We start from the raw sequence: 11,596 nt of genomic DNA, 5'->3' as shown, positions 1-11,596 counted from the left end.
TCGAGTCCAGCTGGCATCTTTTTTCAGGGAACACCATTTTTATTTGAAATATCTGACAAACTATGATTCAGACTTGGCTGTTTGGCAGAAGGTTTCTCAAAAACAAACAAAAGGAGCCTGTTACTTCAAGGAAAACAACACAGTTCTGTTGCCAACGTAAGATTTAAGCTTTCAAGGTAAAATCAAAATTTTGGAAATCCCATGTCTGCCACTGTCTGACCACTTTCTGACACTTTTTAAATTTTTTTATTTATTTATTTTTGGCTGCATTGGGTCTTCATTGCTGTGCGTGGGCTTTCTCTAGTTGCGGCGAGCAAGGGCTACTCTTCATTGCGGTGCGCGGGCTTCTCATTGCAGTGGCTTCTCTTGCTGCGGAGCATGGGCTCTAGGCGCACGGGCTTCAGTAGCTGTGGCTTAGCTGCTCCGCGGCACGTGGGGTCTTCCTGGACCAGGGCTCGAATCCGTGTCCCCTGCATTGGCATGCGGATTCTTAACCACTGCGCCACCAGGGAAGCCCTCTGACACTTTTAAAAGGCTTTTCTTATGAGACAGAATGGTGGTGATATTAACAAATGTAGGTTTCTGATGTTGAACAATAAAATGTGACAACTTCTGCATAACCCAGGGAACCAATATTTTCCAAATGATCGATGTTACAATCATCACAGGAGATGTATTCAGAGCGCAAGACAGATCAATAGATTTTATTTTATTTTATTTGGTTGTGCCAGGTCTTAGCTGCAGCAGGCGGGCTCCTTAGTTGTGGCATGCAAACTCTTAGTTGCGGCATGCATGAGGGATCTAGTTCCCTGACCAGGGATCGAACCTGGGCTCCCTGCATTGGGAACACAGAGTCTTATCCACTGCACCACCAGGGAAGTCCCAGATCAATAGATTTTAATGTAGCCAAGCCTAGTGAGTTGAATGGGGGCTGCCAAAAACATATTCATGCTCTAACTGCCAGCACGTGAATGTGACCTTAGTTGGCAAAAGAGTCTTTGCAGATGTAATTAAGTTAAGGATCTCAGGATAAGATCATCCTGGATTACCCGGATGGGCCCTAAATCCAATGACAAGTGTCTTTATAAAAGACAGAAGAGGAGAAGACATAGACACAGAGGAGAAGGCTACGTGGTGAATAGAGACAGGGATTGGAGTGAGGCAGCCCCAGCTGAGGAATGCCTGGAGCCACCAGAAGCTAGAATAAGCAAAGAAGGATTCTCCCCTTGAGGATGGTACATGCAAATGCCCTGGGGTGAGAGACAGCGTGGCATGTTCTAAGAACTGCATAGTTTGGAGAGGCTCAATATTAGACATAAGATATAACAAATTTAGATATAAGCCATGAGAAGTAACAAAAGAGACACTTTTTCTATTAAAGTCCAGATGGTAAATATTTTCAGCTTTGCAGGTGAGATGGTCTATGGCTCAACTATTCATCTCTATCATTGTTGCTTGAAAGCAGCCATAAACAATACATAAACAGATGGGTATGAATGTGTGCCGATAAGACTTTATTTCTGCATGGAAGCAACCTAAGTGCCCATCGACAGATGAATGGATAAAGAAGATGTGGCACATATATACAGTGGAATATTACTCAGCCATATAAAGAAACGAAATTGAGTTATTTGTAGTGAGGTGGATGGACTTAGAGTCTGTCATACAGAGTGTAGTAGGTCAGAAAGAGAAAAACAAATACCGTATGCTAACACGTATATATGGAATCTAAAAATAAAAATGGTTCTGAAGAACCTAGGGGCAGGACAGGAATAAAGACGCAGATGTAGAGAATGGACTTGAGGACACGAGGGGGAAGGGTAAGCTGGGACAAAGTGTGAGAGTGGCATGGACTTATATATACTACGAAAAATAGATAGCTAGTGGGAAGCAGCCGCATAGCACAGGGAGAGCAGCTCAGTGCTTTGTGACCACCTAGAGGGGTGGGATAGGGAGGGTGGGAGGGAGACGCAAGGAGGAGATATGGGGATATATGTATATGTATAGCTGATTCACTTTGTTATACAGCAGAAACTAAGACACCATAGTAAAGCAATTATACTCCAATAAAGATGTTAAATAAATAAATAATGAATACACACACACACAAGACTTTATTTCTGGACACACGTGATTCGAATTTCATATAATTTTCACATGTCATGACACAATTGTCCTCTCTTTTCCCCCCAATCATTAAACAAATGTAAAATCCATTCTTAGCTCTAGGGTTGTACAAAATCAGGCAACCCTGACCTAGCTTAAAAAATAGAACATTTCCAATACTTGAAAGTTCCCTGCACCTCACCCAGTCATGTTCCCAGCCATGAACTTGCATCTCGTATTCATCATTCTCTTCCTTTGTGTGACGGTTTTGTTACCAAACCAAGCTTAAGTATGCTCACCAGCACACAGTAAAGTCAATCTACTGACAACAGGTTGTGTTCAAGGAAAGTACAGCAATTATTGCAGGCACCAAACGAGGAGTCCAGGCAACTAACGCTCAAAAGACCTGAACTCCCCGATGGCTTTCAGGGAAAGGTTTTTAAGGACAGGATGAGGGAGAGGCTTGCAAGGTGCATGATCAGTTCATTCTTCTGATTGGCTGGTGATGAGGTAATCAGGAGTCAACATCATCAACCTTCTGGTTCCAACGAGTCTGGGGTCTATGTGTTTGTGGTCAACATAGAGTTAACTTCTTCCACCTGAATTGGGTTTTCAGTATCTGCAAAATAGCTCAAGAATATGGCTCAGAATATTATCTATAGCCCTTGAGGAGGAACTAAAGGTCTTTGATTTTGTTTAATGGCTAAACTATTATTATTTTGTCTTGCTTGACTGTTTTTCTTTGCTTCTTCACTTTCTCACTTCTCTAAATTTATTCTTTGGAACTTGGGGAAGGCCTAGGAGGCTAAGGTTTTTCTACAAACAAGAGGCAGGCAGAGGACATGGTGGGTGGATCTCTCTCTGCTCTCTGCCATGTGAAGATATGAGGAGAAGACAGCTATTCACAAACCAGGAAGAGAGCCCTCACCAGACACTGGATCCGCTGACAACTTGATCTTGGACTTCCCAGCTTCCAGAACTGTGAGAAATAAATGTTGTTTAAGGAGGCCAGTCTGTGGTAATTTGTTATAGCAGCCTGACCTAAGATACCTAATTATGGTAGGTTTTTATGAGGAAACGTGTATAATTGAGGGATGGCGAGATGCCCATTTGTGGGGTGGCACAGAGTTTGATACGACCGCCTTGGTTTTACCTAGTTAATTGTACTGTTCATTTCTTCCATTAATTATCAGATTTTTAGAGTTAGAGTCTTAAAAATCTTCCAGTCCAGGGCTGGCAAACTTTTCCTTCAAAAGGCTAGACAGTCAATATTTTCAGCTGCACAGGCCAGTCTCTGTTGAAATGACTCCACTCTGCTGTTATAGCTTGAGAGGGGCCATAACAATGTGTAAGCAAATGAGCGTGGCTCTGTGCCAATAAAAGTTTATTGACAAACACAGGCAGTGGGCCGGATTTGGCCTTTGCGCTATGGTTTACCTACCCTTGACCTGGTCCAACATTTTCATTTAATAAGGAGGAATTCGCCCGGGATCATGCAGCAGGTGAGAAGCACTCACTCTCAGAACTCACTCTCAGGCTTGCCAACATCCTGTCTTGGTGCCTTCACTTTGACCTCTCAGCTGGCTTCTATGAGCTCAGATGCTTGTATCCTCCGCTGCTTAAGCTATGACTTTTCCCAGATGCCTCCAGGCAGGTACCAATCAGAAGGTGCAAAATAAACACAGTTATAACCGCCCACGTCTGTGGTAACCTTCGGATGATGGTCTTACCTTTGCTAAACACCGGCTCAGCATCAGAGACTCTGCCAAACTCTTCCCACGTGTGTATCTTATGCTTCCTTAAAGAAAACCAGAGAAGTGAAGTGTAAAGGAAGAAGCCTATCTCTTGGAATGAGATAGGTATGGATTTCAGTTCTGCCCCACTGTCAGCTCTGTGTGATTGATGTCAAGTCACTTGGCCACTGAGCCTAAATTTTTTCCCTTAGAGTGTAACAACCCACTTCAAAGACATACTGTTTAGAAAATACCTGCTTATGTGCTTGGCATGTTTCAAGTGCTTAATAGAAATTTCTAGCTGCAACTGTGGTCTGGATTTGCTTACGAGAAATAGTGGGCGGCTTCTGTGGGTCCCTGCACCTGGTGCCCGCAGCTTTGTATAATCCCTACCCTTGATTGTAGGGTACTTGGAATTTGCTTTGAATGAACATAAATCAACAACTGATTGAATGTGATTCCTCAAAAAATTAAATATAGAATTACCATATGATCCAGAAATTCCGCTTCTTGGCATATATCCAAAAGAATACAGAAGAAAACTTTGTAGGTGATGAAAATGTTCCATATCTTAATTATGGTGGTGATTATGTGGGCATATTCATTTTGCAAAACTGATTAAATTGTATACTCGAAATGGGGATGAGAAGCGATGAAATGTCACTTCCAAGATTAGGTTGTAAAAAATATATGACCCAGAAATTCCACTCTAAGGTATATAACCCAAAGATATGAAAACAGGTATTCAAACAAATGTTTAGAGCAGCACTATCTACAATAGCCAAAGGGTGGAAACAACCCAAATGTCCATCAATGAATGAATGAGAAACAACACGTGGAATATTATGCAGCCATAAAAAGGAATAAAGTTTCAATATATGTTACAAAGTGGATGAAGCTCAAAACCATTATAAAAAATTATGCTAAGTGAAGGAAGCCAGACACAAAAGGTCACGTACTCTCTGATTCCATTTGTATGAAATGTCTAGAATAGGCAAATCCATTGATACAGAAAACAGATTGGTGGTTGCCTGGAGCTGCAGAAGCGGGTATGAGGAATGACTGCTACTGGGCATGGGGTTTCCTTTCGGGGTGATGAAAATGTCTTGCAACTAAAGAGAAGTGATAGTTATACAACATTATGAATGTACTAAGTGCCACCGAATTGCTCACTTTAAAAAGCTTAGTTTTATGTTATGTGAATTTCACCTCAATTTAGAAAAAAACAACAACTGTGACTTCCATTTTCCTAACAGGAAAGATATTTCTTGCTGGCTTTGATGAACTTGCCGGGTTGAAGAAGCCCCCATGGCAAGAAATTGAGGGCAACTTCCTGTCAACAGCCCGTGAAAAACTGAGTCCTCAGTTCAACAGGCCACAGGAATCAAAACTCTTGCCAACAACCATGTGAACTTGGAAAGCTGATTCTTCCCCAGTCAAGCCTCAAGATGAGACCACAGCCTCACGGCTCTTAGTTAATCCTTGAAATAGCCCATTGTAGAGGCAAGATGCTTGAATTTCAAGAGGTAAAGTCACCTGCTTATTTTTAATAAGTTTACCCTGACACTGAGCCCCTGCTCATGTCACCAGCTCTGTGGCCTCCTATGGCTAACATCTGTGAGAGATGCAAATACCTAATGTACAGTAGTTTGCTTGATAAATATTCTTTTGCTTCCTCCTTCCCTTTCTTAGGTGGAGAGTAGGAAGAGGCATCACTTAATGGTTAAAAGACAAGACGTTGCAGATTTCTCCCTACTGGAGAAGACTACAACATACCCTGTGCTGCTGAGTATTTTTTACAAATTGAAGATCTGTGGCAACCTTGTGTAGAGCAAGTTTATCGGCACCATTTTAACAACAGCATTTGCTCACTTCATGTCTCTGTCACATTTTGGTAATTCTTGTAATATTTCAAACTTTTTCATTATTATTATATTTTTCACGGTGATCTATGATCAGTGATCTCTGATGGTACTGTTGTAATTGTTTTGGGTGCCATGAACCGCATGCCCATGTAAGATGGCGAACTTCATTGATAAATGTTGTGTACGTTCTGACTGCTCCATTGACTGGCCGTTCCCCCATCTCTCTCCCTCTCCTCAGCCTCCCTATTCTCTGAGACACAACAATATTGAAATTAGGCCGGTTAATAACCCTACAAGGGCCTCTAAGTGTTGAAGTGAAAGGAAGAGTCACGTGTCTCTCACTTGAACTCAAAAGCTAGAAATGACTAAGCTCAGACATGTCAAAAGCTGAGACGGGCCAAAAGCTAAGCCTCTTGTGCCAAACAGCCAAGATGTAAATGCAAAGGAAAAGTTCTTGAAGGAAGTTAACAGTGCTACTCCAGTGAACACATGAATGATAAGAAAGCGAAACAACCTTATTGCTGATACAGAGAAAATTTTAGTGGTCTGGGTAGATCACACCAGCCACAATATTCCCTTAAGCCAAAGCCTAATTCAGGACAAGACACTGACTTTCTTAAATCCTATGAAGGCTGAGAGAGGTGAGGAAGTTGCAGAAGAGAAGTTTGAAGCAAGCAGAGGTTGGTTCATGAGGTTTAAGGAAAGAAGCCATCTCCACAACATAAAAGTATAAGGTGAAGCAACAAGTTATCCAGAAAATCTAGCCAAGATAATTAACGAAGGTGACTACACTACACGGCAGATTTTCAGTGTAGACCAAATGTCCTTATATTGGAAGAGGATGCCATCTAGGACTTCCCATAGCTAGAGAACAGAAGTCAATGCCTGACTTCCAAGATTGAAAGCACAGTCTGACTCTTATTAGAGGCTAATGCAGCTGGTGACTTTAAGTTGAAGCCAGTGCTCATTTACCATTCTGAAAATCCTAGGGTCCTTAAGAATCATGCTAAATCTACTCTGCCTGTGCTCTATAAATGGAACAACAAAGCCTGGATGATAACACACCTGTTTACAACATGGTTTACTGGATACTTTAAGCCCACTGTTGAGACCTACTGCTCAGAAGAAAAAGGTCCCTCTCAAACTATTACTGCTCGTTGACTGTACACCTGGTCACCCATGAGCTCTGATGGAGATGTACAATGAGATTCATGTTGTTTTCATGCCTGCTAACACAACATCCATTCTGCAACCCATGGATCAAGGAGTAATTTTGACTTTCAAGTCTTATGTTCAAAAATACATTTTGTAAGGCTATGGCCACCATAGATAGTTATTCCTTTGATGGGTCTGGGTGAAGTAAATTTAAAATCTTCTAGAAAGGACCCGCCACCATTCTAGATGCCATTAAGAACATTTGTGATTTGTAGGAAGAGGTCAAAATATCAACATTAACAGGAGTTTGGAAGAAGTTGATTCCAACCCTCATAGATGACTTGAGGGGTTCAAGACTCAAGTGGAGGAAGTAACTGCAGGTGTGGCAGAAATAGTAAGAGAACTAGAATTAGAAGTGGAGCCTGAAGGTGTTACTGAATTACTGCAATATCATGATAGAACTTTAATGAATGAGGACTGCTTCCTGTGGATGAGCAGAGAAAGTTGTTTCTTGAAATGGAATCTACTCCTGGTGAAGATGCTGTGAAGATTATTGAAACGACAACAAAGGATTTAAAATGTTACATAAACTTAGTTGATAAAGCAGTGGCAAGGTTTGAGAGGATTGATTCCAATTCTGAAAGAAGTTCTACTGTAGGTAAAATGCTGTCAAAAAGCATCACATGCCACAGAGAAATTGGTCATGAAAGAAAGAGTCAATAAATATGGCAAACTTCATTGTTGTCTTAAGAAATTGCCACAGCCACCCCAACTTTTGGCAATGCTCAACCTGATCAGTCAACAGCCATCAACTCTGAGGCAAGACCCTCCACCAGCAAAAGGATTATGGCTCACTGAAGGCTTAGACGATGGTTTGCGTTTTTTGGCAAACATGTATTTTTAAATTGGGGTGTACAATTTTTAGACATAATGCTATTGCACACTTAATAGACCTCGGTATAGTGTAACTTTTATATACACTGGGAAATCAAAAATTTCATGTGACTCACTTCATTGTGATATTCACTTCTTTGTGGTGGTCTGGAACTGAACCTGCAATATTTCTTAGGTGTGCCTGTATGGATGTGTGTGTCATATTCATATGCATATTTCAAAGCTCTGACCTCTGGACATGGTGACTAACTGTCTCAGTTTGCCTGAGACTATCCCAGTTTCAACACTGAAATGCCCACATTCTGGGAAACCCTAGGGTGGTTGGTCATCAACTGCTGAGCTGGAACTAGAAGCAATGATATCCCAGTAGCAATGAGCACACCTCATGCACAGGTTTTGGTTTCTAAATACCATTCTCCAACAAAAGAACCAGGGCTCCTTGGAGAAATGGTTGGTTCTAGGGCTGGAACAGCAGAAGTATCTTGTGTCAGTTCCTTCCCCTCTCTGAGCCTCAGTTTCCCCATCAGTCCAGTGGGAATAACAGTTTCCCACCGTAATGGGTTGAATTGTAACCACCCCCACCCCCCCCAATAAATGTCTACCCAGAACCTGTGAATGTGATCATATTTGGAATAAGAGTCTTTGCAGTAAGGATCTTGAGATAAGATCATCCTTGATTTAGAGTGGGCTATAAATCCAATGACAAGTGTCCTTATAAAAGAAAGGGAAAGAGACAGAGAGAGAAGGCCATGTGAAGATGGGGGCAGAGATTGGGGTGATGGCAGCAACAAATCAAGGAATGCTTGGAGCCACCAGAGCTGGAAAAGACAAAGAAGGATCCTCCCCTAGAGCCTTCAGAGAGAGCACAGCCCTGCCCACACCTAGATTTCAGACATCTGGCCCCCAGAACTGTGAGAGAATTAATTCCTCTTGTTTTTTTTTTTTTTTTTTTCTTGCGGTTCGCGGGCCTCTCACTGTTGTGGCCTCTCCCGCTGCGGAGCACAGGCTCCGGACGCGCAGGCTCAGTGGCCATGGCTCACGGGCCCAGCCGCTCCGCGGCATGTGGGATCTTCCCGGATCGGGGCACGAACCCGTGTCCCCTGCAACGGCAGGCGGACTCTCAACCACTGCGCCACCAGGGAAGCCCTAATTCCTCTTGTTTTAAGTGACCAAGTTCATGGTAATTTATTACCATATCCACAGGAAATTCATACACCCACCTTGGATTGTTGCAATGACCAAGGAAAATAAGGCATGTACAGTGCTCATCAAAGGGTGTGGCACCAAGAAAGAAAGCCCTCGGCATGTGGTTACTGTTCTCTTTCTCTGTAGGACTAGACCCTGGCACCCAGTGGCTCTGCATCCACCCCATCCTTTTCACTACAACAATCTTCCTCTTAACTGAAAGCAGGGTCTCAAAGAGGTATTTGTACACCCATGTTCCAGCAGCATTTTGCAAAATAGCCAAAAGGTAGAAGCAACCCATGTTTTCATCAATGGATGAATGCATAAATAAAATGTGGTATATCCATATAAAGTAATAATATTTACCCTTAAAAAGGAAGGAAATTCTGACCCATGCTACAACATGGATGAACCTTGAGGACATTATGATGAGTAAAATAGTCCAGTCACAAAAGGACAGTTACCGTATGATCCCAGTAATGTGAAGTCCCTAGAATAGTCAAAGTCTTAGAGAAAGAAAGTAGAATGGTGGGTGCCAAGGGTTGGGGGAGGGGAAATGGGAAGTTTGTGTTGGATGAGGATAGAGTTTCAGTTTGAGAAGATGGACGAGTTCTGGAGATGAATGGTGGTGATCGTTGCACAACAATGTGAAGGTACTTAATGGCACTGAATTGTGCACTTAGTAATGGTTAAGATGGAAAATTTTATGTTGTGTCTTTTACAATAATAACAATAATAATAGAACCATGTTGTGTATTTTATGATAATAATAAACAATAACAATAAAAGAACCTTCCTCTCAACTCAAGACCAAAGAAGCTACTGAGCGCGACACCTGCATCTAAAATTAGGCTGGACTTGAGAGCTGGCCATCAGAGTTCTCACACCTACGTGGGATGGCAGCGTCAGCCTGCCCTGCCAGTCATTCCCCAACCAGCCCGTGGCTTGCCCACCCCCTTCCCAAAATAGGCTGAGAGGCTATTTTGATACAATCTGTTCTCTCATAAAATGAGATCTCAGAACATTTGTGCTGGAAGGCAGGGAGCCAGCTTATTGCCAACACCCACCAGGTGCTAGATGAGTCCACGCAGAAGCATTCTGTGCACTCTTACAGAGCTGTCTTTGTAATCCAACTCCAGACACTCCTGCTGGTCGTCCGAGGAGGAAAGCGAGGCTCGGAGAAGGGGGGTTACTCGCCCAATGCCACACACCTCGAAGGTGAAAAGGCAGGATAGGAACAGGTCTGAGAAGCTTCAGAGCCTATTCTAGTTTTCCTTTTCTTTTGATTAAGGTAGAATTCTCAGCATACGGTTCTGTAAGTTTTGACCACGATCAAGATACAGAACGGTTCTGCTGCCCTCTCCCCTTGAGGTTCCCCTGGCCCCTTTGAAGACAATCTCCCCTCCCACTCCTAGTCCCTGGTACCCACTGATCTGTGTTCCGTCTCCATCATTTTTGCCTTTCCTATAACATCCTATAAAGGGAGCACACGGGATGTAACCAGAGTCCGGCTTCTTTTGAAATTCATTCACATTGCTGTGTGTGTCAAAAATTCGTTCCATTCCTTCTCTGAGTAGTATTCCATGGTGTGATGGGATCATTGTATGATGTTCATCCACTCACCAGCTGATGGGCATTTGGGATATTTCTGGTTTTGGGTGATTACCAAAACCAGCCACTATAAACATTTCTTGTGCGAACATGAGTTTGTGCTTTACTTAGAAATGGGATTGCTGCGTGATATGGTCAGTGATGTTAAATTTTATATGAAACGACCCAATTCTTTTCCACTAGCAGTGCATGAGCATTCCAGTTGCTCCAAATCCTTACCAGCACCTGGCATTTTTAGTTATTTTTATTTTACTCACTCTAACTGGTATAGTATTCGTTTGCTAGGGCTGCCGTAACAAAACACTACAGACTGGGTGGCTTCAACAACAGAAATTTATTTTCTGACAGTTCTGGTGGCTGGAAGTCCGAGATCAAAGTGTCAGCAGCACATCTGGTTTCTTCTGAGACCTCTCTCCATCGCCTGTAGATGGCCATCTTCTCCGTGTGTCCTCACATGGTCTTTTCTCTGTGTATGTCTGTGTTCTAATCTCCTTTTTTATAAGGACACTAATCATACTGGATTAGGGTCCACCTTAAAGAGTTCATTTGAATTTAATCACTTCTTTAAAGACTCCAACTCCCAAAATGGGGGTCGGGGGGTGTCACAATTCGGCCTATAACAGATACTGCAGTGGCATTTTATCATGGATTTAATGTGTATCTCATGTGATTACTTGTCATACATCTATTCTCTTTGGTGAACTGTCTGTTCAAATCTTTTGCCCAATTTTTATCGAGTTTTTTTTCTTAAGTTTTTTTTTACAGCTTTATTGAAATACTATTGACATACAATAAACTGCACAGATTTAAACTATACAATTTGATAAGTTGTGACATGTATATAGACCCGTGAAACCATCACCACAATCAGGAGGGTGAAGACATCCATCACCCAAAGTTTTCTTCTGCTTCTTTGCCATCCCTTCTACCCCAGCACCTGTCTCGTCTCTCTCCCCGAACACCCACTGATCAGATGTTATTACAGGTGAATTTGCCTTTTCTAGAATTTTATATGAATGGCATCATCCCATATGCATACTCTTTTGT

The sequence above is a fragment of the Stenella coeruleoalba genome, assembly GCF_951394435.1.
Source record: "Stenella coeruleoalba genome assembly, chromosome: 3".
NCBI classification, from domain to species: domain Eukaryota; kingdom Metazoa; phylum Chordata; class Mammalia; order Artiodactyla; family Delphinidae; genus Stenella; species Stenella coeruleoalba.
The sequence above is the reverse complement of the archived record's forward strand: the minus strand, read 5'-3'. Positions refer to the sequence as shown.